The sequence below is a fragment of the Schistocerca serialis genome, unplaced genomic scaffold (assembly GCF_023864345.2).
Source record: "Schistocerca serialis cubense isolate TAMUIC-IGC-003099 unplaced genomic scaffold, iqSchSeri2.2 HiC_scaffold_1420, whole genome shotgun sequence".
NCBI lineage: Eukaryota > Metazoa > Arthropoda > Insecta > Orthoptera > Acrididae > Schistocerca > Schistocerca serialis.
This window is the reverse complement of record NW_026047648.1, coordinates 1,678,961-1,701,135: the sequence shown is the minus strand read 5'-3', so window position 1 is coordinate 1,701,135 and position 22,175 is coordinate 1,678,961. Positions and strand designations below refer to the sequence as shown.

The 22,175-nt window shown below is 41.1% G+C and overlaps 1 long non-coding RNA gene across 1 annotated transcript in view; it reads left to right on the top strand.

Annotated features, from left to right (window-relative positions):
- Positions 1 to 14,291, top strand: part of LOC126443047 (uncharacterized) — a 58,264-nt gene extending 43,973 nt beyond the window's left edge. Inside the window, exon 5 of the long non-coding RNA XR_007581817.1 lies at positions 14,118 to 14,291. This is a non-coding gene — a long non-coding RNA (uncharacterized LOC126443047). The remainder of the gene's footprint in view (positions 1 to 14,117) is intronic.
- Positions 14,292 to 22,175: the final 7,884 nt, after the last annotated feature.

Here is a 22,175-nt window from a genome sequence, read left to right as displayed (position 1 = left end):
AGGATCTTCAGCGAATTTACGCATGGTGCAGGGAATGGCAATTGAATCTCAATGTAGACAAGTGTAATGTGCTGCGAATACATAGAAAGATAGATCCCTTGTCATTTAGCTACAAAATAGGAGGTCAGCAACTGGAAGCAGTTTCTTCCATAAATTATCTGGGAGTACGCATTAGGAGTGATTTAAAATGGAATGATAATATAAAGTTGATCGTCGGTAAAGCAGATGCCAGACTGAGATTCATTGGAAGAATCCTAAGGAAATGCAATCCGAAAACAAAGGAAGTAGGTTACAGTACGCTTTTTCGCCCACTGCTCGAATACTGCTCAGCAGTGTGTGATCCGTACCAGATAGGGTCGATAGAAGAGATAGAGAAGATCCAACGGAGAGCAGCGCGCTTCGTTACAGGGTCATTTAGTAATCGCGAAAGCGTTACGGAGATGATAGATAAACTCCAGTGGAAGACTCTGCAGGACAGACGCTCAGTAGCTCGGTACGGACTTTTGTTGAAGTTTCGAGAACATACATTCACCGAGGAGTCAAGCAGTATATTGCTCCCTCCTATGTGTATCTCGCGAAGAGACCATGAGGATAAAATCAGAGAGATTAGAGCACACACAGAAGCATACCGACAATCCTTCTTTCCACGAACAATACGAGACTGGAATAGAAGGGAGAACCGATAGAGGTACTCGAGGTACCCTCCGCCACACACCGTCAGGTGGCTTGCGGAGTATGGATGTAGATGTAGATGTAGATGTAGATGTAAATGTAAGGAACAACTGGTAGCAGACGCCCCTCCACACAGCGGCAGGATTCGGCAGGCGGGGTGCCGCTGTCCTGTGGTGCGGGGCGGCAGTGGGCAGACAGCTCTGCAGCGTGTGGCGAAGCGGCTGTGGTGAACCTGCTTTCGTGTGTGGGGGCGGACCGGTCTGCCGCTGGTTACGGCAGAACACCTCTCGAGCTTGGCCTGGCCTACAACAGGACAGTGGTCTCTGACAACCCTACCACAACAAAGGTCAAAATTTAATAAAGATTGTGGTGTTGCTCACGCTGCTACATACTGAATTTTCGGGGAACAACAAAGTTATTATGTGGCAGGTGTCATTAGAGCACAGTTAATAAAGTCATTTCATATAATAATGAATAAACTAGGCACTCATCTTTTCGTGTTTCCCACGCTGGTCTCGTTGTGAACTCGTGACTCAATCGTTGAAAATCTAGGTGGTGCTGATTCCGAGCTCGGATGCAAAGAGGCCTAGGTTTTATTAAGCTATATTCAAAAGTTTTGTAGATGCGCTTCACAAACCATTCTTGATGATTAAACCTTTGAAAGTTAGCACAATGGTGATATAAAAAAAAAAATTAAATCTGCACTCCGAATTTAAGTTACACTTCCTTTTTATTGCCTTTGTTGCAGTATTGCGTAACACACAAAACATCACTTCACAATACAAAACATACTTGAAAACATCTTCCTCACTGTTAAAGTTCACATTTTATAAGCTGACTATGTTATGCGTCTTTCCCGCATGACGTTAAAGACTTGATGTTTCCAAGGATCGACTCCAACTAATAATCACTTATGCGCCCAAAAATCAGAGTTACAAGTACGTCAAAGATCATAATAACAAAAGAAACAATATACATAAAAATAATATCATTGCAATATAAACATATCGATGAATCAAAGTACCTGTACATTAATCAAATCAAATCTGAATGTTGTCTTAGAAATATGTTAACCACTCTACAGAAACACAGTACAATATTGCTGGTATCGAGAGGTTCCGGTGAGCTGCCGTAGTGGCTATGTAATTAAAGTACCATTACAGGTCGTAGACATACTGAGAGGAATTTGTCCCATGTAACGTGGGCCTGTCATACAAAAATAAACCGATATAAAATCCTGGTATACCTCAAAACAAGTGCCAGCAAATTACTCAACTACTTACTCCCTCCATGTTTCTTCTCCTCCTCCTCCTCATAATATTGGTCTCCCTTCTGCTTGTGAGACACCTGCCTTCAACTTTGTTCACAAGTTCTTTGACCTTTGCAATAGTAGTTCGTCTTCACACTTAGCCTGCTGGCAATACATCCGGTGATTGGCCGGCAGAGGAGTGCGGAACTTTATTGAAAGCGCTGTCGTCGTCCTCATTTCCTCATTCGTTCTTACGTAGTTGAAAGTTCAGACAGCTGTCTCCATCCACAGCGATCTTTAGCCTTTCTTAATATGGTGTGAAGAGGCAGGCTGGCAATCTTCTCTTAATCCAACCATGTGTTTGCTGCTCTCCCACTTCGTTTTCTGCCCTCAATTTTTCCCTTTGTGATGGTCTTCTCTAAATTATCCCCTTTCCCTCTCGAGATGTGCCCGAGGAACTGAAGGTATCTTTGGCTGACACGAGAAGATAACCTTCTTGTGATTTTAAGTTATTCTGTTATTGAAATATTTGTTCTTTTTGTGTCCACGGTACACGTAGCATCCTCCACAGACACCATGTCTCTTACCGTTACCTTTCACGGTTCAGATCTCGCATCTGTATAAGAATACAGGAAACACCAGTGCTTCTAACGGGTGCATCTTCGTTGTCTCGGATATTGCCCGATTCTGCCATACCTTAGTGACTTTGACCATTGCGGCTCAGCCGAGAATAATTTGTCGCCTTATCTCTTTATCACATTTTCCTGTGATATTGATCAGAGAGCCTAGATATACATAATCACTATCTCCAGATTCCTTAAGCATCCTGTAAGCTGGTTTTGATGGATGCCTTGGCAATTTATAACCATTAGCTTGGTTTTTTCATGTTTATCTCTAGGCCAAGGTTTAGACTAATATCTTCTACTCTCGAGAACAGGTTACCAAGTTCTTCCTTACTTCCTTCTATGACTGTAGTATCATCTCCGAAGCATAAATTGTCGATTTTCCTGCCGCCGATAGAAATACCACCGTCCCAGCCATCCGGCACTTTCCTGATTACACACTCTGCATAGATATTGTAGAGCTGAGGTTACGGTACACAACCTCATCTGACGCCATTTGTTACGTCGAAAAATTCCGAGTATTCGCCGTCTACTTTTATGGTTTCAGTATGGCTATTATAAAGACCTTTTAGTAAGGATACCAGGTGTTTTGGAACCACAGACTGGCTGAGCACATGCCACAACTTGTCCCACATGTCACAATCGAAGGCCTTTTTATAATCTAGGAAGCAGATGTAGGCAGGGACACAGAACTCGTAACATTTTTCAGTTATCTGCCTTAAATTAAAGACTGCCTCTTGAGTACCTTTACCTGACACGAAACCTGCTTGTTCTGCAGAAATCTGAGACTGCAGGAAAATTTTTAGGTGTTGATTTAATGCTACGGTACTATACTTGGAGCTGTCCCTAACTGATCCTTATTTGTGCAGAGGAATTAGGACAGATGTAGTCCAGTCTTAAGGCCATTGTCCCGTTTTACATACCTTACTACATATTAAATGTAGGGCATGCATGCCTTCCTCTCCCACCGCAGTCATCATTTCTTTGGAAGTACCATCTATACCTGGGGATTTGTTGTGTTTTAGGTGCTTGATGGCATTTTAGGTTTGACTGTATAGAATATCAGGTTCTTTATTTGATTCCGTACAAATGTTCTCTTCTTCGATGTTGTTTCCGTTGCAATACAGTGTTTCACAGTGTTGTTTCCATCTAGCTATTGCTAATTGCTTGTCACTAATAATAGTGCCATCTATATTTTCTACCATCCACGTGCATGACTTGAACTCTCGGGTGATGCTGTTTATCTTCTTGAATAGGTCATGCGTTCCATTTAATTTTTGTTGTTGTTCTACGTCATCACAAATACTGGTGAGATACTGTGTCTCGTCAGTTCGGCAGCTGCGCTGTATTTTGCGGCAAAGTTCTTCGTATGCTTATTCGTCTTCAGCGGTTTGTATGCCACGTTCTAGTGTGCTTCCGTTCTTCAGTGAGCAGTTGAGTATTGTTCGAAATCCAGGGATTCTTTGTTTGGGGGTCTTTGTAACCTGTTCAGGGAGAGATGAACTGATGATTTCTTTCATTTTGTACCATATTTTGGGAGCTACTGCTCTGTTAGTTTTTGGAATTTGGGTCTTATTCTTTCTCCAAATTCTTTGAGACTAGTTTTATCTGTGAGACGAATCTGCCTTACTCTTTTCTTTTTGGTAACTTTCAGTTTTATGTTCATTTTCATTTCCATATGCAGCATGATATGGTCACTGGCAAAGTCTGCTCCAGGATAGGTCTTGCAAACTAGTGCTGTAGAGTAGCAATAATTAACATTTGAAGTCATTTTAAAAAGTCCTACACCACATTCTCCTCCCCAAAAATGTCAGAGAAGTCTGTCAGCATGGCTTTGACATTTGACCTGACATGACAAGCTCTTTTTGGCCTCGGAGGAAATTTCCCAATCCACTGTGAAGATTGAATATCCACATCATAACTGTAGACCTATGGATAAATGATGATAGCATCCTCTTGGGTAAAATATTCCGGAGGTAAAATAGTCCCCCATTCGGATCTCCGGGCGGGGACTACTCAAAAGGACGTCATTATCAGGAAAAGAAAACTGGCATTCTACGGATCGGAATGTGGAATGTCTACCTGCCCTTAACCGGGCAGGTAGATCAGAAAATTTGAAAAGGGAAATGGATAGGTTAAAGTTAGACATAGTGGGAATTAGCGAAGTTCGGTGGCAGGAGGAACAAGACTTTTGGTCAGGTGAATACAGGGTTATAAATACAAAATCAATTAGGGGTAATGCAGGAGTAGGTTTAATAATGAATAAAAAAATAGGAGTGCGGGTAAGCTACTACAAACAGCATAGTGAACGCATTATTGCGGCAAAGATAGACACGAAGCCCACACCTACTACAGTAGTACAAGTTTATATACCAACTAGCTCTGCAGATGATGAAGAAATTGATGAAATGTATGATGAGATAAAAGAAATTATCCAGGTAGTGAAGGGAGACGAAAATTTAATAGTCATGGGTGACTGGAATTTGGTAGTAGGAAAACGGAGAGAAGGAAACTTAGTAGGCGAATATGGATTGGGGCTAAGAAATGAAAGAGGAAGCTGCCTGGTAGAATTTTGCGCAGAGCACAACTTAATCATAGCTAACACTTGGTTTAAGAATCATGAAAGAAGGTTGTATATGTTGTGGATTGGCAAGACAGCCAACCCACTATGAGAGGAAGCCGAAAGGCACGCGTTTAAGCTCACGCAGGCTGGCGTGAGGTCTGGAACAGGTCAAGGAAATGAGACTAGCAAAAAACGTACGTAGCTGCTGGAATACTTAACTTTAATCCATAATTGGTGAACATCGTTCTTGATGGTACGTGTTTTACAGCATCAATAGTAACTGGTAATGGCGCCTTGCTAGGTCGTAGCAAATGACGTAGCTGAAGGCTATGCTAACCATCATCTCGGCAAATGAGAGCGTAATTTGTCAGTGAACCATCACTAGCAAAGTCGGCTGTACAACTGGGGCGAGTGCTAGGAAGTCTCTCTAGACCTGCCGTGTGGCGGCGCTCGGTCTGCAATCACTGACAGTGGCGACACGCGGGTCCGACGTATACTAACGGACCGCGGCCGATTTAAAGGCTACCACCTAGCAAGTGTGGTGTCTGGCGGTGACACCACAGTATACATGGAAGAATCCTGGAGATACTAGAAGATATCAGATAGATTATATAATGATAAGACAGAGATTTAGGAACCAGGTTTTAAATTGTAAGACATTTCCAGGGGCATATATGGACTCTCACCACAATCTATTGGTTATGAACTGTAGATTAAACTGAAGAAACAGCAAAAAGGTGGGAATTTAAGGAGATGGGACCTGGATAAACTGACTAAAGTAGAGGTTGTACAGAGTTTCAGGGGGAGCATAAGGGAACAATTGACAGGAATGGGGGAAAGAAATACAGTAGAAGAAGAATGGGTAGCTCTGAGGGATCAAGTAGTGAAGGCAGCAGAGGATCAAGTAGGTAAAAAGGCGAGGGCTGCTAGAAATCCTTGGGTAACAGAAGGAAATACTGAATTTAATTGAGGAAAGGAGAAAATATAAAAATGCAGTAAATGAAGCAGGGAAAAAGGAATACAGACATCTCAAAAATGAGATCGACAGGAAGTGCAAAATGGCTAAGCAGGCATGGCTAGAGGGCAAATGTAAGGATGTAGAGGCTTATCTCACTAGGGGTAAGATAGATACTGCCTACAGGAAAATTAAAAAGACCTTTGGAGAAAAGAGAATCACTTGTATGAATATCAAGAGCTCAGATGGAAACCCAGTTCTAAGCAAAGAAGGGCAAGCAGAAAGGTGGAGGGAGTATATAGAGGGTCTGTACAAGGGCGATGTACTTGAGGACAATATTATGGAAATGGAAGAGGATGTAGATGAAGATGAAATGAGAGATACGATACTGCGTGAAGAGTTTGACAAAGCACTGAAAGACCTGGAAACAGGTCCCCGGGAGTAGGAAACATTCCATTAGAACTACTGATGGCCCTGGGAGAGCCAATCCTGACAAAACTCTACCATCTGGTGAGCAAGATGTAGGAGACAGGCGAAATACCCTCAATTTTCAAGAAGAATATAATAATTCCAATCCCAAAGAAAGCAGGTGTTGACAGAAGTGAAAATCACGGAACTATCAGTTTAATAAGTCACTGCTGCAAAATACTAACGCGAATTCTTTACAGACGAATGGAAAAACTGGTAGAAGCCGACCTCGGGGAAGATCAGTTTGGATTCCGTAGAAATATTGGAACATGTGAGGCAATATTGACCTTACGACTTACCTTAGAAGAAAGATTAAGGAAAGGCAAACCTATGTTTCTAGCATTAATAGACTTAGAGAAAGCTTTTGAAAATGTTGACTGGAATACTCTCTTTCAAATTCTAAAGGTGGCAGGGGTAAAATACAGGGAGCAAAAGGCTATTTACAATTTGTACAGAAACCAGACGGCAGTTATATGAGTCGAGGGGCACGAAAGGGAAGCAGTGGTTGGGAAGGGAGTGAGACAGGGTTGTAGCCTCTCCCTGATGTTATTCAATCTGTATATTGAGCAAGCAGTAAAGGAAACAAAGAAAAATTCGGAGTAGGTATTAAAATCCATGGAGAAGAAATGAAAACTTTGAGGTTCGCCGATGACATTGTAATTCTATCAGAGACAGCGAAGGACTGGCAAGAGCAGTTGAACGGAATGGACAGTGGCTTGAAAGGAGGGTATAAGATGAACATCAACAAAAGCAAAACGAGGATAATGGAATGTAGTCGAATTAAGTCGGGTGATGCTGAGGGAATTAGGTTAGGAAATGAGACACTTAAAGTAGTAAAGGAGCTTTGCTATTTGGGGAGCAAAATAACTGATGATGGTCGAAGTAGAGAGGATATAAAATGTAGACTGGCAATGGCAAGGAAAGCGTTTCTGAAGAAGAGAAATTTGTTAACGTCGAGTATAGATTTAAGTGTCAGGAAGTCATTTCTGAAAGTATTTGTATGGAGTGTAGCCATGTATGGAAGTGAAACATGGACGATAAACAGTTTGGGCAAGAAGAGAATAGAAGCTTTTGAAATGTGGTGCTACAGAAGAATGTTGAAGATTAGGTGGGTAGATCACATAACTAATGAGGAGGTATTGAATAGTATTGGGGAGAAGAGGAGTTTGTGGCACAACTTGACAAGAAGAAGGGATCGGTTAGTAGGACATGTTCTGAGGCATCAAGGGATCACCAATTTAGTATTGGAGGGCAGTGTGGAGGGTAAAAATCGTAGAGGGAGACCAAGAGATGAATACACTAAGTAGATTCAGAAGGATGTAGGCTGCAGTAGGTACTGGGAGATGAAGCAGCTTGCACTGAATAGAGTAGCATGGAGAGCTGCATCAAACCAGTCTCAGGACTGAAGACGACGACAACAACAACAACAACAACAACAACAACAACAACTGTAGACCCATGTCTCATCACTAGTTATGATTATCTTAAAGAACATCGTGTACTCATTTGCGTGATCCAAAAGCTCTTCACAGATTGCGAGGCGAAGGTCTTCGTGGTCTTGGCTGACGAGCCACGTAAAAACGAACTTGGCGGCAACACGATGCATTCAAAGATGCTGTCAGAATTTCATGACATGATCCAACTGCAAGCCTCACACATACAAATACTATCATAGTGAGCATACCACATCGACATGACTTGACAGAAGCTTCATGTGTAAACAAGTGTAATAGGAGTAAACAAATCTGTGATCATTTCAATAACGTGACACTAATAAATGTAAGCACTTTCAAAAGGGATCGTTATACAAAACATGGGCAGCACTTAAATTACTCTGGTAAATTAGCTTTATGCCAGGCTATTGAAGAAGTTGTCATTGATAAGATAAAACTGCTGAAAACAATCCACAGTCTTGAATATAAATGTCTCCAGCAGGGAAACTTGCAGTGATGACCAAGACATGCCTATTAAACTGCAACAAGCACCATTAACTACAAAGTCAGATGATTGTAACTCTGTGCTAAATCGAAAGTTAAAGATTGGGATTATCTGTCCTTCTTTCGTATAAACATACAGTCAGTGAGAAATAAACTTCATGAACTTGAACTGCTGTTAGAAGACTTGCATTGTGATATTCTGTGCCTAAATGAGCACTGGCTTAAAGAACATGAATCCAAGATGTATACTCCTGTTGGTTTACAATTTTTAACTGGCTATTTTAAATCAGCTATGGAAAATGGAAGAGTGTCAATACTAATGAAAAGTGAATTAAACCATATAGTTAAGATAATAGATCTCAAGCACTTAGTCCACGAAGGAGAAATTGCTGCCATTCACTTCCCTGAAAATGCAAGATTGTTGTAGTATCCGTGTACTGTGCCCCCAAGACTGGTGCCAGAGTTTTTGTCCAGCATGTAGATAACCTCTTAATGTACTTAGTTAGATATAAGAAGCATAAAATTTTAATATTTGGTGACGTCAGTACTGATGTGTTGGTGCAAAATCCTAAAAGTAGATTGCTGCTAGATACCCTCAAGTCATACAGTTATGCTTGCCTTAACTATGAGCCTACCAGGCAGAATGCCTGCCTAGACAATGTGATACCAAACATTTGCAAAGATGATGTAATCTTAAATGTTGTTAAACCAATGCTCTCTGACTATGATGGAATTTTCCAAAAATTAATGCCATTCAAAAAAGAACAGGCTCAACCAATAGAAGCCAGGACAGTGAGGCAGTTAAACCCATCAAATATAACAAATCTCACACAAAGACTTAACGATCGTGGACTGGTGTAATGCTGTCATGGAAAATGAGTCATTAAGTGTTGCTTTTGATTATTTCTTACACACCATTACTGCTATCTTAAATGAATATTGCCCCCTCATCATTAAACACAATAGACTAAATGCAAGGAGAAAACAGAAAAGAAAAGTAACTTACTGGTATACACCTTACTTAAATAACTTCAGGATTCTGTTAAGAATTTACTATGATAAATCTTGCTCGAATAATGAGTATAGACACTCATATGCCAATTCAAAACAGCTGTACAGAAAAGAAATCATTTCTGCAAAGAAAAAAGCTAATGAAAACTATATTTCAGTCCAGCAACAAATATAAAGCAGCATGGAAAATAGTTAAAGCAGAAACAGGGCTAATTGCAGAAAATTTACCTGTTCCTCTAAGTGCAGTTGAACTAAATAATAGTTTCATAAATTCTGGAGAATTAGCTATGACAGATGAAAGTAATTTAGATGATAGTGAGGACAGACTTCCCAAATTGCAGGAAACAGAGTTGACAGGAGACTTGCCAAAATTTGAATGGAGAACCATTTATGCTAAGGATATACTGGATGTAGTCAGATCACTAAGCAACTCCAGAACTGAGGACATCCATGGTTTTTCTAATTTTACCATAAAGAAAATAAGACACTTTATATGCATTCCACTGTCTTACTTAATCAATAGGATGTTTACAGAGGGAACATTTCCAGATTGCCTTAAACTGACAATTGTATTGCCCATATACAAAAAGGGAGGCAGAAATTCACCCCCAAAATTACAGACCTATAGCAATAGTACCAATATTATCTAAAATTATTGAAAGTCCAATAAACGATTTTTTTGAGTGTCACAACCGTCTCAATAAGGCTCAGTATGGATTCCGAACTGGGCTATCAACAATAAAAGCAGTTCAGGAAGTTGTCTTATCAATATTACAAGGTTTTGAAGAAAGGGAACATACCTATACAACTTTATTTGATTTAACTGGATATGACGGTAGTATCTGTTCCCGAAAGAACAGTTACCGTGGATGACCATGCAGCTTTGCTAGAAATGAAATGATAATTAAATGGACACCCTAGCTGAAAACAGGCGTTGATGTACTTCATTGGGGACGTGTTGCAGCTAGGGTGTCCATTTAATTATCATTTCATTTCTAGCAAAGCTGCATGGTCATCCACGGTAACTGTTCTTTCAGGAACAGATACTACTGTCATATATAGTTAAAAAAAATATGGCTTCCCGGCCATTGACCTTCTTGTGCGAACGCACACGCTATGCCCGAACTCGTACGGGACTTGGTGGATTAATCTGCCACGAGTAATGAGTATGATGGGCAAACATCTATTAGGCGCACTACGAATGTAGTGGTGTGGACATGTTGGGAATGTGGATCTCACGGGGAGCGTGCAAGGGATAAGTCCCTGCAGTCGCACTATCCTCTGTGTCCGCGGTGGCTCAGATGGATAGAGTGTCTACCATGTAAGCGGGAGATCCCGGGTTCGAGTCCCGGTCGGGGCACACAATTTCAACATGACCCCAATGAAGTACATCAACACCTGTTTGCAGCTAGGGTGTCCATTTAATTATCTTTTTATTTGATTTAACCAAGGCATTTGACACTGCCTCACATAGCATTTTAATTAAGAAACTAGAAAAATATGGAACAACTGAAACAGAACTATTACTGCTGAAATCATATTTGACAAACAGAAACCAAATGGTCTATATAAATTCAAACAACAAATCTGACCTTCTCAAGGTGAAATATGGAGTCCCACAAGGATCTGTACTGGAACCTTTCTTATTCACTGTGGATGTGAATAACGTGCCCAACACATTACCATATAAATCTGTCATGTATGCTGATGACAAAACTTTTATCACGTCACATAATGATGTGAATGTTGTCAAACAAATGAACAAATCCATGATGGAAAAGGCGGCTCAGTGGTTCCATGAAAATAGGCTGTCGTTAAACAAAAATAAAACTGAACACATCCTTTCTTCCCTTAGAGATATTAATGATGGAGCTAATGAAATCAGACATTCAGTAAAATTGCTAGGCATTTGTCTTGATACCAAATTGTGCTGGAATACCCACACAGAAAAGCTGTGCAGTAGGTTGGCAAGATTTCTATATCTCCTTAGGAAACTGAAGCATTCTGTCAGTAAGGAGTGCATACTTATGACATACCATGCCTATTTTCATACTCATCTGCATTATGGAATACTTCTTTGGGGAAACTCCGCTGGGGCAAAAGATGTTTTCCTCTGGCAGAAGAAAGCCATTAGATGTATTTTTGGTGTGAGCAATTTAACTTCCTGCAGACAGTACTTCATTGAGCACAAAATTCTTACAGTTCCCAGTCTATACATACTTAAAGCACTTATGCATGCCAAATAGAAAGCCCACATGTATGAAAGCAGGTCAGATGTGCACTCATATGAAACCAGACATAGGAACTTATTAGACATTCCTTGGACACGTTTGAGTTAAATCCAAAATAATTTTTTACATGCTGGCAAAACATTTTACAAAAATACATCACATGGAACGAGGCAATTGCATGAGAATAAATTTAAAATGGTGGTAGGGACATGGTTGAAAAAGAGAGCATTCTATAGCATAAGTGAATTCCTACATGATGAAAAAATGATTCTCTATTATTATAAATGTGATTGTGATCAAAGGAACTGTAATTTATGTCATACAACCATACTGACCTTTTGTGTAATCATTTGTACCACAATCTGTACAACTATGAAACTACTGACCTAATGTATAATCATTTGTGTAACCATCTGATGATGCCTATACAACACAACAGTTGTCTACAGGCAAATAAATAAATAAAAATAAAAAAATAGATAAAATAAACTGAAATGTTACATTCTTCTGCAATCTCTATCTGAGTCACTCATTTATTGGCACGCACAGTTTCGCCGAGGTTCCCGACACGAATGCTGTCACTAGGTGTTGAAGGCCTCCTTAACGTGGCTCATCTCTATCTTCCATGCGGCCATTTTTAAACCGTGTGAACCATTTGTAACACCGAGTATGGCTTAAGCGCTCATCATTGTAGGCTTCCTGCATTATTTGTTGTGTTTCTGTAAAGGTTTGCTCAAGTTTCAAAATTTAATGCAGGCACAATGCTCTTCTAACTCTGCCATCTCAAAATTCACAAAGAGAGAGACAATGTTCTACTCAATAAAGCATGAAAAAAGAAACTAATCAGGTATACAGTGACAAAACTTCCAACACTTAGATTTTTAAACGCAGGCATGTTCAGGGATGCCAATCGCATTTTGCTCCAACAAACCGTAGCTGCGAAATTACAAATGTTCTGGAATTTTTGAACATATCTCGTATTTGCCATGATAGACTGGTTTTCAAAATGTATAAAACTATATCCTTAGAAGAATGCAGCCAGCAAGAAAATAGTTACTAAATCACAAAGGGCTGATTTCATGCTGTAGGCATACAAAAAGATATTTTTCTCATACTGGAAGGCAATTCACATCAAAAATATGTAAAGAATTTTTTGAAGGCTACAAGAGAAAAAACCATTTGTACTTATCACGCTGTAATCCAACTGAGTGATAAATGAGAGAAATAAGCCGTTTGTGTAGAATATACTGCAGCAAGGATCGTTCAGATGGGTTAGAATGTATCAGTAGTTTTGAAGATGTGTTAAATAGCTCACCATGTGAACTTTTGTACAACAAGAAACCTGCTTACCTCATTAGTGAACTGCTTGAACTCCCTGCATGCAAAAGCAGGTGTCACTTAGAGATGATATTGTAAGAGAAACTATGAAACAATGTTACAGGAGAAAGCAGGGACCTGACAGGAAAGTAAAAGCCGCATGGTTTAAAATTGGAGTTTTAGTTCTAGCAAGGACAGTAAATAGTGAGATTAAGAATTTTTTTTATATTTACATAGGGCCATTCAAAATTTTTGAATACCCCCACTCTACTGCTACTGGATCATTTGCGTCAAATCAGAGAAACTTTATGGGCTCAGAAATGTAACACAATGGAAACCATACAGGAATTCAGACTAGGCTGATACTATTTACTCACCAATTTGTTTATTCAGACATTATACCAATTTGAAATTGGTTTCAGGCACATATGATAATTACATACACGCTGTAGAGAAAGGAAGAAAGTACTTTCAGGGAGATGCACGCTCTTTATGGATTGTGTGTGGCAAGAGCAGGACTCTAGTCATGTGACACTGTCTTCAACATAAACACAGTTTCTGATGTCACATTCCTCTATTCTTTTCTTTATAGCTTTTCTATACACAAACAGTACACATTGCGTACAAAACTTGCAATATATGATTTACATACACTTATTTTTATCATTCACATACGTATTTGAAACTCCTAATATTCATTTTGCACCTATACTATCAGCCTATTATTGCACCAAACTATATATTCCTGTTGGATGTAAACTGCTGGTATGCTGTTTGTGTCAAGAATGAAAACAATTCCTGATGTATTTCCCTTTAGACATAAGAAAACTTACAATAAATCATTTATACTTACCTATCTGAGTGTCTGGTAAACAGTTTGCGACATCTGTTGCTCACATGCTTATATAAATTTACACTGGTCACTTTGTTTATTGGCAGTCAATTTATTACAAGCATGGCTGTACGGATTCAACACTGCGTATTCCTTACATTGTCTGTATGAACCAACACTTGCCACTTTGCTTATTGTTAGTCAATTTATTGCACCTGTGGTTAAATGAATTCACTAGCTATTTTCTTATTTTTCACAGGCTTACGAGAACTTACTCAAACAATGAAAAATCCAGGATGGAATGTAACAGTATTATGAAAAGGAAAGTTGTTACCTTATAGCAGAGATGCTGAGTCGCAGAGAGGCACAACAAAAAAAAACTGTCACAAAGCTTTCGGCCAGTAAGGCCTTTGTCAAACACACACACACACACACACACACACACACACACACACGCTCTGCCAGCAGCAGCAGCACCAGTGTGTGATGGGAGTGGCGATGGGGGGGGGGGGGGGAGTAAGGAGGAGGCTAGGGTAGGTGTGATGGTACGTCACATTAATGGACATTAGGAGAAAGGGAAAGGAAGTTTTTGTTATGAGACGTGTGAACTATAAATTTTCAAGACTGTGTACGTGTGTGCGATGTATAACAAATAATAATGTAAGTTGTTATCAAAACACAAATATTAATTGATGTAATTAACAAAACAGTTTTTCTGGTATAATCTCTGTGTAACATAAGACATGAAGATCAGAGAAAATGCTTTGATTGAACTAGCTCTCAGTTTTGTTTCGTCTGGCAGTAGGCCACCATTCTAGTGCTGTCTGATAATTGACGTAAGTTGTATCTGTATTTTTGAAAAATATGATAGAAATTGTAATTAGAAAGTGTGTATTATTGACTTTGTTGTCACCTCTCATGATCGCAACCATTCATTATAATTAACAAAGTTTTTACAGAACTTCGTAGTGCAGAGAGCTCATCTGCCCTAAGCAGGATTTATTCGGCCATTACTCTGATGATTCATGTTATTAAATGTAAATGCGAGAGACTTCTCAATTTTGAACTTTCATTAATTTAGAAGTTACCAAAATTCACAGCTCTGAATGAGTTCAATGTGTTCCATTTTGGCCGCCTAACGGCAGACGAGATTCTCTCCGGTTTTGCCTTGCAAATAATGAACAAGAAATACTGAAAATCATTACATTCCGCAATATTTCAGTTAATCTTTATGTAATTTGGTACATAAATAACCCGTACCCCGGAGACCCATATTAATAATTACAGTCTGCCTAAGAATACGCATATTTTCTTTTCTAAATAGCAGCGCACACGCAAACTATTTATTAGAAGGCGGTGAGTTGTGTGCTGTGTTTAAAAAAATATTATGACATATGTACTTCAGGGCAGCCGATGTCCGTAAGAGTGTTATTGCGGTGTAAGTTAATTAAGTCTCATGCTAGCCCACAGTATTTAAAGCCAACCCAAACCAAATTCATAAAATACATAATTATAAAAATACATAATTATCCCATGATAAAGTGCACCCAGACACACACACATCCACTTATACCGTGATACAGGGAGGGGGAGGGATAGTATGGTGGATAGTGAAGTGCTGCAGGTTAGACGGAGGACAGGGGAGAGAAGTAAAAGAACTGGATGTGATGGTGGAAGGGGGGATGGGAGAGGACAACGGCTGACGAAGGTTGCGGCCAGGAGTATAATGGGAATGTATGATGTATTACAGGGAAAGTTCCCACCTGCGAAATTCGGAAAAGCTGGTGTCGGTGGGAAGGATCTGTATGGCACAGATGGTGAAGCAGTCATCGAAATGAAGGATATCGTGTTTGGCAGCACGCTCAGCAACAGGGTGGTCCACTCGTTTCTCGGCCACAGTTTATCGGTGGCCATTCGTGCAGACAGACAGCTTGTCAGTTGTCGTGCCCACATAGAATGCAGCACAGTGGTTGCAGCTTAGATTCTAGATCACAGGACTGGTTCCACAGGTAGCCCTGCCTTTAACGGGACAGGTGATGTTTGTGACGGACTGGAGTAGGTGGTGGTGGTGGTGGTGGTGGTGGTGGTGGTGGTGGTGGTGGTGGGAGGACGTATGGGACAGGCCTTGCATCTATGTCTATTACAGGGGTATGAGCCATGAGGTAAGGGGTCGAATCCTAAATCCCTCACTTCATTCAGATTCACTGATGACATCTCTGCCATCTGGATCGACGGTGAGGACGCCCTATCCCCGTTCCTCCAGAACGTCAACAACTTCTGCCCCATCTGCATCACCTGGCCCTAGTCAACCCAGTGCCTCTGTCCACATCAAACCTACCAGCCACCAGCAGTGCCTCACTTGGACAGCTACCACCTGTAATAGTATGAAACCAGCAGTGTTCCCAATAAAGGGCTAAACAACAGCTAAAGCAGTTTGAAGAGTTTTCATACGATGTGAATCCCATCAACTTGTAAGAACTTTATTAGTAAAAGAAAAAGGTTTGAAGGTTATTAAATATTAACAAATTTCTTTCAAAATACAGCATTTTGCAACTGCTGCATTGAATAGGTGTGGGGTAGTTGACTTGATCATACTGCATATCTGTGCCATGTGCTAAGACTGAATAGCATAGAATACTGATACCTTCTGGTTCATAGAAGACACAAGTCATGTATGTATGTATGTTTGAGACTTCATAGAATACCTGCAATGTGCACATTTGTAATGATAGTGACATGCCACTGTACAGGGTGATTTTGCTAAATGGTGACGAACTGGAGGAAATGATCCCTGAGAGAATATGGAGAAAAAACGTCACATGAACATTTGTACATCTACATACATACTCTGCAAGCCACCATACAGCGGAATGTATCCTGTACTACTAGTCATTTCCTTTCCTGTTCCACTCGCAAATAGAGCAAGGGAAAAAAGACTGTGTGTATACCTCCGTATGGCTCTAATTTCTTGAATCTTGTCCTTGTGGCACTTATGCAAAATATGTTGGTTTGCAGTAGAATAGTGCTGCTGTCAGCTTCAGATGTCAGTTCTCTAAATTTTGTCAATAGCGTTGCACAAAAGAATGTCGCCTTCCCGCCAGGGATTCCCATTTGAATTCCCGATGCCTCGTGTTGTTTGAACCTACCGTAACAAATCGAGCAGCCTGCCTTCGAATTGCTTCAGTGTTTTTAATGCCACCTGGTACGGATCCCAAACACTCGAGCAGTACTGAAGAATAGGTTGCACTAGCATCCTTTATGCACAGATGAACTGCACTTCCCAAAATTCTCCCAATAAACTGAAGTTGACCATTCACGGTCCTTTCTGCAATACTCACACGGTCATTCAGTTTCCTATCACACTACAGCATTACACCCACATATTTAAATTAATTGACTGTCCCAAATGGGACACTACTAATGCTGTAGCTGAGTGTTACAGGTTTGTTCCCCATACTCGTCCACATTAACACACATTTTTCTACATTTAGAGCCATCTGCCATCCATCACACCAACTAGAATTTTGTCTAAGTCCCCTTACATCTTCCTACAGTCACTCAACTTTTACACCTTACCGTACCCCACAGCATCATCAGCAAATGACCACAGGTCGCTGCCCACCCTGTCATCAATCATTTATGTATATAGAAAATAATAGCAGCCCCATCACACTTTCCTTGGGCACTCCTGATGATACCTTTGCCTCTGACAAACACTCACTGCTGAGGACAACTTGAGGTTGGAAATGCACGGTGTCTGCACTACAAGGTATTTATTAATTAATCATACCTGCACAGTAACAGTGCAGCACACAACACGCTGTTAGGAGACTGCCATTAGACGAGGTGTTTGCAGTGGCCCCCATAGGCCTCTTAGCTTGTGTGAACACAGTGCAGTGGCGAGTGACAAACGTTCTCAAATGTGCCCTCTTGCAAACAAATGGCATCACAGGCAGCAAAAGCGCATTGTTCCAGTGTCTGCACGTCTAAAATGGGCTCCACATACAAAACTTCTGTCAGGTACCCCCACTGGTAGAAATTCAAAGGCTCGAGATCACGCAGTAGCCACATTACCATTCACACTACAAAAGTCGAGTGGGCGAGAGCCACACGCCACCTCGGCTCCAGGCTCAGGTTCGCGTCCACCTTGACCTCTGCTCGCTCCCAAAGGAGGTTACCCCCGGTTCAGTCTACCACTCCCGTTTTATCGAACTTCGTTCGAAGTTCATTAATATGACCTTCATTTATACAGATGGCTCTAAGACCAATGACGGGGTTGGGTGTTCCTTTATTGTCGGGGCACAAAGTTTCAAATACCGGCTCCATAGCCTTTGTTCGGTCTTCAAAGCTGAGCTCTTTGCCCTCTACCAGGCTGTCCTTTACATCTGCCGCCACCGACATTCTGCATATATCATCTGCTCCGATTCCCTGAGCGCTATCCAGAGCCTCAGTGATCCGTACCCGGTTCACCCTTTCGTGCACTGGATCCAACGCTCTCTTCAGCAGCTGGTGGACGTCGGTTCTCCGGTTAGCTTTATGTGGGTTCCTGGCCATGTCGGTATCCCTGGGAACGAAGCTGCAGATGCCGCGGCCAAGGCTGCGGTCCTCCAGCCTCGGACAGCTTCTTGTTGTGTCCCTTCGTCCGATTTTAGCAGGGTCATTTGTCGGCGAATTTTATCGCAGTGGCATGCCGATTGGGCTGCACTCACAGACAACAAACTTCGGGCCCTGAAACCTCTTCCCGTGGCTTGGACGTCCTCCTTACGCCCTTCTCGGCGGGAGGAGGTCGTTTTGGCCCGGTTACGAATTGGCCACTGCCGGTTCAGCCATCGCCATCTGCTGACGGCTGCGCCGGCGCCGTTCTGCCCCTGTGGGCAATTGCTGACGGTCTGCCATATTTTAACGGTCTGTCCGGATTTTAACACCCTGTGTCTTGATCTTGGCCTGCCATGTACTGTAGAAGCCATTTTAGCGGATGACCCACGAGCAGCTGCTCGCGTTCTTCATTTTATCAATTTGACAACCCTCTCAAAGGACATTTGATTCTGCTGTTTTCCTTTTTTAATCCTATGCCTGTCAGTCTGTCTTTTATCGTGTTTTCCGTTTCGTTGCTGTTTTAAACTTGTGACTCGTGGTGCATTCCTCACGTAGTCTGGGCGCTAATGACCGTTGAAGTTGTGCGCCCTAAAACCACAAAAAAAAAAAAAAAACACTACAAAAGGCGTATCTTCCAGAAGGGGGGGGGGGGGGGTCAGGCTTTCCTGTAGGAAAAGCAGTTGTGCCTTGCTTGTGAAGCATTTTGGGGGGGACGACTGGTCACACGAGTCGGACAGTATTAGTACCCTTGTGGGTCACTGATACAAACAGTACATTGCCAGTTGCCCGGTCTGCTCTCGTGTGTGGTCCACCTTCATGTGGGTGTACCTCACTCGAAGTGCAATTCTGACTGTATCTCCATAGGACCTCTTTTGCTCATTATTCTCTCAGCAACCATTTCTTGTAGTCTCTTCCCATTCACCAAAATCATCCTGTATAAATACTAATCTGTAACATACAGCCCAACCCACACACACTCTCAACCCATATTACTGCAGGGAATTAGCAGGGTTTAAAGAAATGCAGTCTCATTTTTTGTGTGAATTTGTGATCACCATAGCTATAAACTGTTGAAGTGAAACTTTTTGTACACGCCTAGTATGACAAGGGTGGGATAGGCAGTGGGCTGCGCCCTCGTCAGGGGAACCGTGCCGGCACTCGTCCGAGGTAACTTAGCAAAGCCACAGAAATCGGGACGGCTGGATGGAGACGGCAGCCTCCACACTCCCAAACACGGGGCCACTCTGTGTAAAACCGTGCTACCTCTTACAGTTTACGAACTGTGTACTTTACTGTTTGTGAAGACGTTCTTTAATAGTGTGAGAGGCTGGTGCTACACTGGTCATTTATTTCTCACTCAGTCATGGCACACAGTCCTCTCTTAACACTACACACACTGTCAGCAGATGATGGGATCGTAGTGACTATGTTTGGCTGCAGTTTGGCATTTCCTAGCCTGAAAAACTAAGTCAGATCAGTAAGTTGTGCCAGTTAGAAAACATTCTCACAGTTCATCGGTGACAGTTTAACGTACCGCGTTACACAACTCGGAGAGGCGTAGTAACTCCTTTTTTAACAGTTCAGCTCTAACTTACTCACGTAGACGGCAAGAGTTGTACCTTTGCTTAAGAAAGATAAAGCAGAACAGACAGAAAATTAGCGGTCCATTTCCCTGCTGTCACCATTCACAAAAAAACAGAAGCAAGTATGAAAGATAGATTAATGAATTACCTAAATAAATACAATCTTTTAAGCGAATCAGTTTGGTTTCTGAAGTGGCAAAAATATGTAGACTACTAAACCCTACTGAAAATTACATGTCGGTTACGTTTAGACTACATAGCACGAACTGCACTGGAAGTTACATAAAGAGAGGTAGATTGTGTAATGTCTGCTCACTCAGGCTGTTGTTGCCATGCCTTTCTATAGACATGTGTAGTACAGGAAACAGGTCACAAACAGGGAGAGCCAGAAGGTACATGACCCTAAGTTCGAAAACATAATGGGGTGGGGAAATTGAGCTTCTTATCAGTAGGAATGTTTGTGAAATTTATGTATACAGACAGAGGCAGCGAGTGAAAATTTGTACCGAGCCCGGGAATCGAACCCGGGAGTCCTGCTTACTAGCCCGGCATGTTAGCCACTAAGCCACGTTGGGACAGCAGGTCATAAAACTGGCATGCCCCCCTCTCCTCAATCCAAATTCTCACTGCTACTTCAGTCTATTTTAAATTCCCCCCTACACACAAACAGAATTGCCGAGGCTATCCACATTCTGGAAAAGCTCCTCAGCATCTAATGTAAATGGGTGATCAAGCCTGAAGCCGAGATGCAGGTACTTATAAAAATGATGTGACACAATTTCAGAGACTTCACTGGTCTCATGTACACTAGTAAGGAGCAGACTTGAGTAAAATTCCCAGCCTTGGTCCAAATTTTCACTCACCACTTCGGTCTGTATACATAAAATCATACCTGTCAGAGACCAGTGAAGTCTCTGAAATTGCGTCATTTCATTTGTATGTTGATGAATGTGTGTGTGTTGGCAACACAGATGACTTTGGGGATAGATGTACAGCTTGCGGCATCCAAGCAGTTCACCACCCCTTAACAAATATAATAAATGAATCCTTCACATCAGGAACATTTCCAGAGCAGTTAAAACAGGCAAGAGTTGTACCTTTGCTTAAGAAAGATAAAGCAGAACAGACAGAAAATTAGCGGTCCATTTCCCTGCTGTCACCATTCACAAAAAAACAGAAGCAAGTATGAAAGATAGATTAATGAATTACCTAAATAAATACAATCTTTTAAGCGAATCAGTTTGGTTTCTGAAGTGGCAAAAATATGTAGTCAGCCATAGTAGAATTCACAAAAGTTGTGCTTGATGCTCTTAACAAAGATGAGTGTGTCATAGCCATATTTTTGGACCTTTCTAAGGCATTTGATACAGTCGACCACGAGTTCTATTAAATAAATTGGAAGCATCAGGAGTAAGAGGGGTAGCTAATGACTGGTTTCGATCATACCTAACAAATAGGGTACAAACAGTAGAGATAACACATACTTCAAATAGATCTAACCATTTAGCAAAACACTAATCAGAACCAAAATACATTAATTCAGGGTTCTGCAAGATAGCATATTAGGACCAGTACTATTCCTGATATATGTCAATGACTTTCCCAGTAGTATTACTCGTGGCGAAAAAATTCTCTTCGCTGATGACACCAATGTTATAGTCACTGAGAAAATGAGAGAACTCCTTGCAGAGAAAGCAAATGAAACTCTGAAGGAAGTTTACGATTGGTCAATCTATATATATAAAACAAAGTCGGGGTTGTTACAACACTTGTAACTCGAGATCTGCTGGACCAATTTTCATGGTTTTTGATTTGTTGGATTTGTCTCCGCCCCGAATAGCAGAATACATCTTAAAAACAATGAAAAATTGACGAATAAAAATTTTCATGGTTTTTGATTTGTTGGATTTGTCTCCGCCCCGAATAGCAGAATACATCTTAAAAATAATGAAAAATTGACGAATACTTGAAAAATGCGTTATTTTCCCTAAAAGTTCTTTAGTTTCGGAGCTGTCAAATTTTTTTGTCAAAATCTGTAAGTAATGATTGACATTTATGCATGCGTTCATAAACTATTTAAAATAGATGAATAAACTATTATGTGTATTTTTTTTAAAAAAAGATTGAAAAATATTACG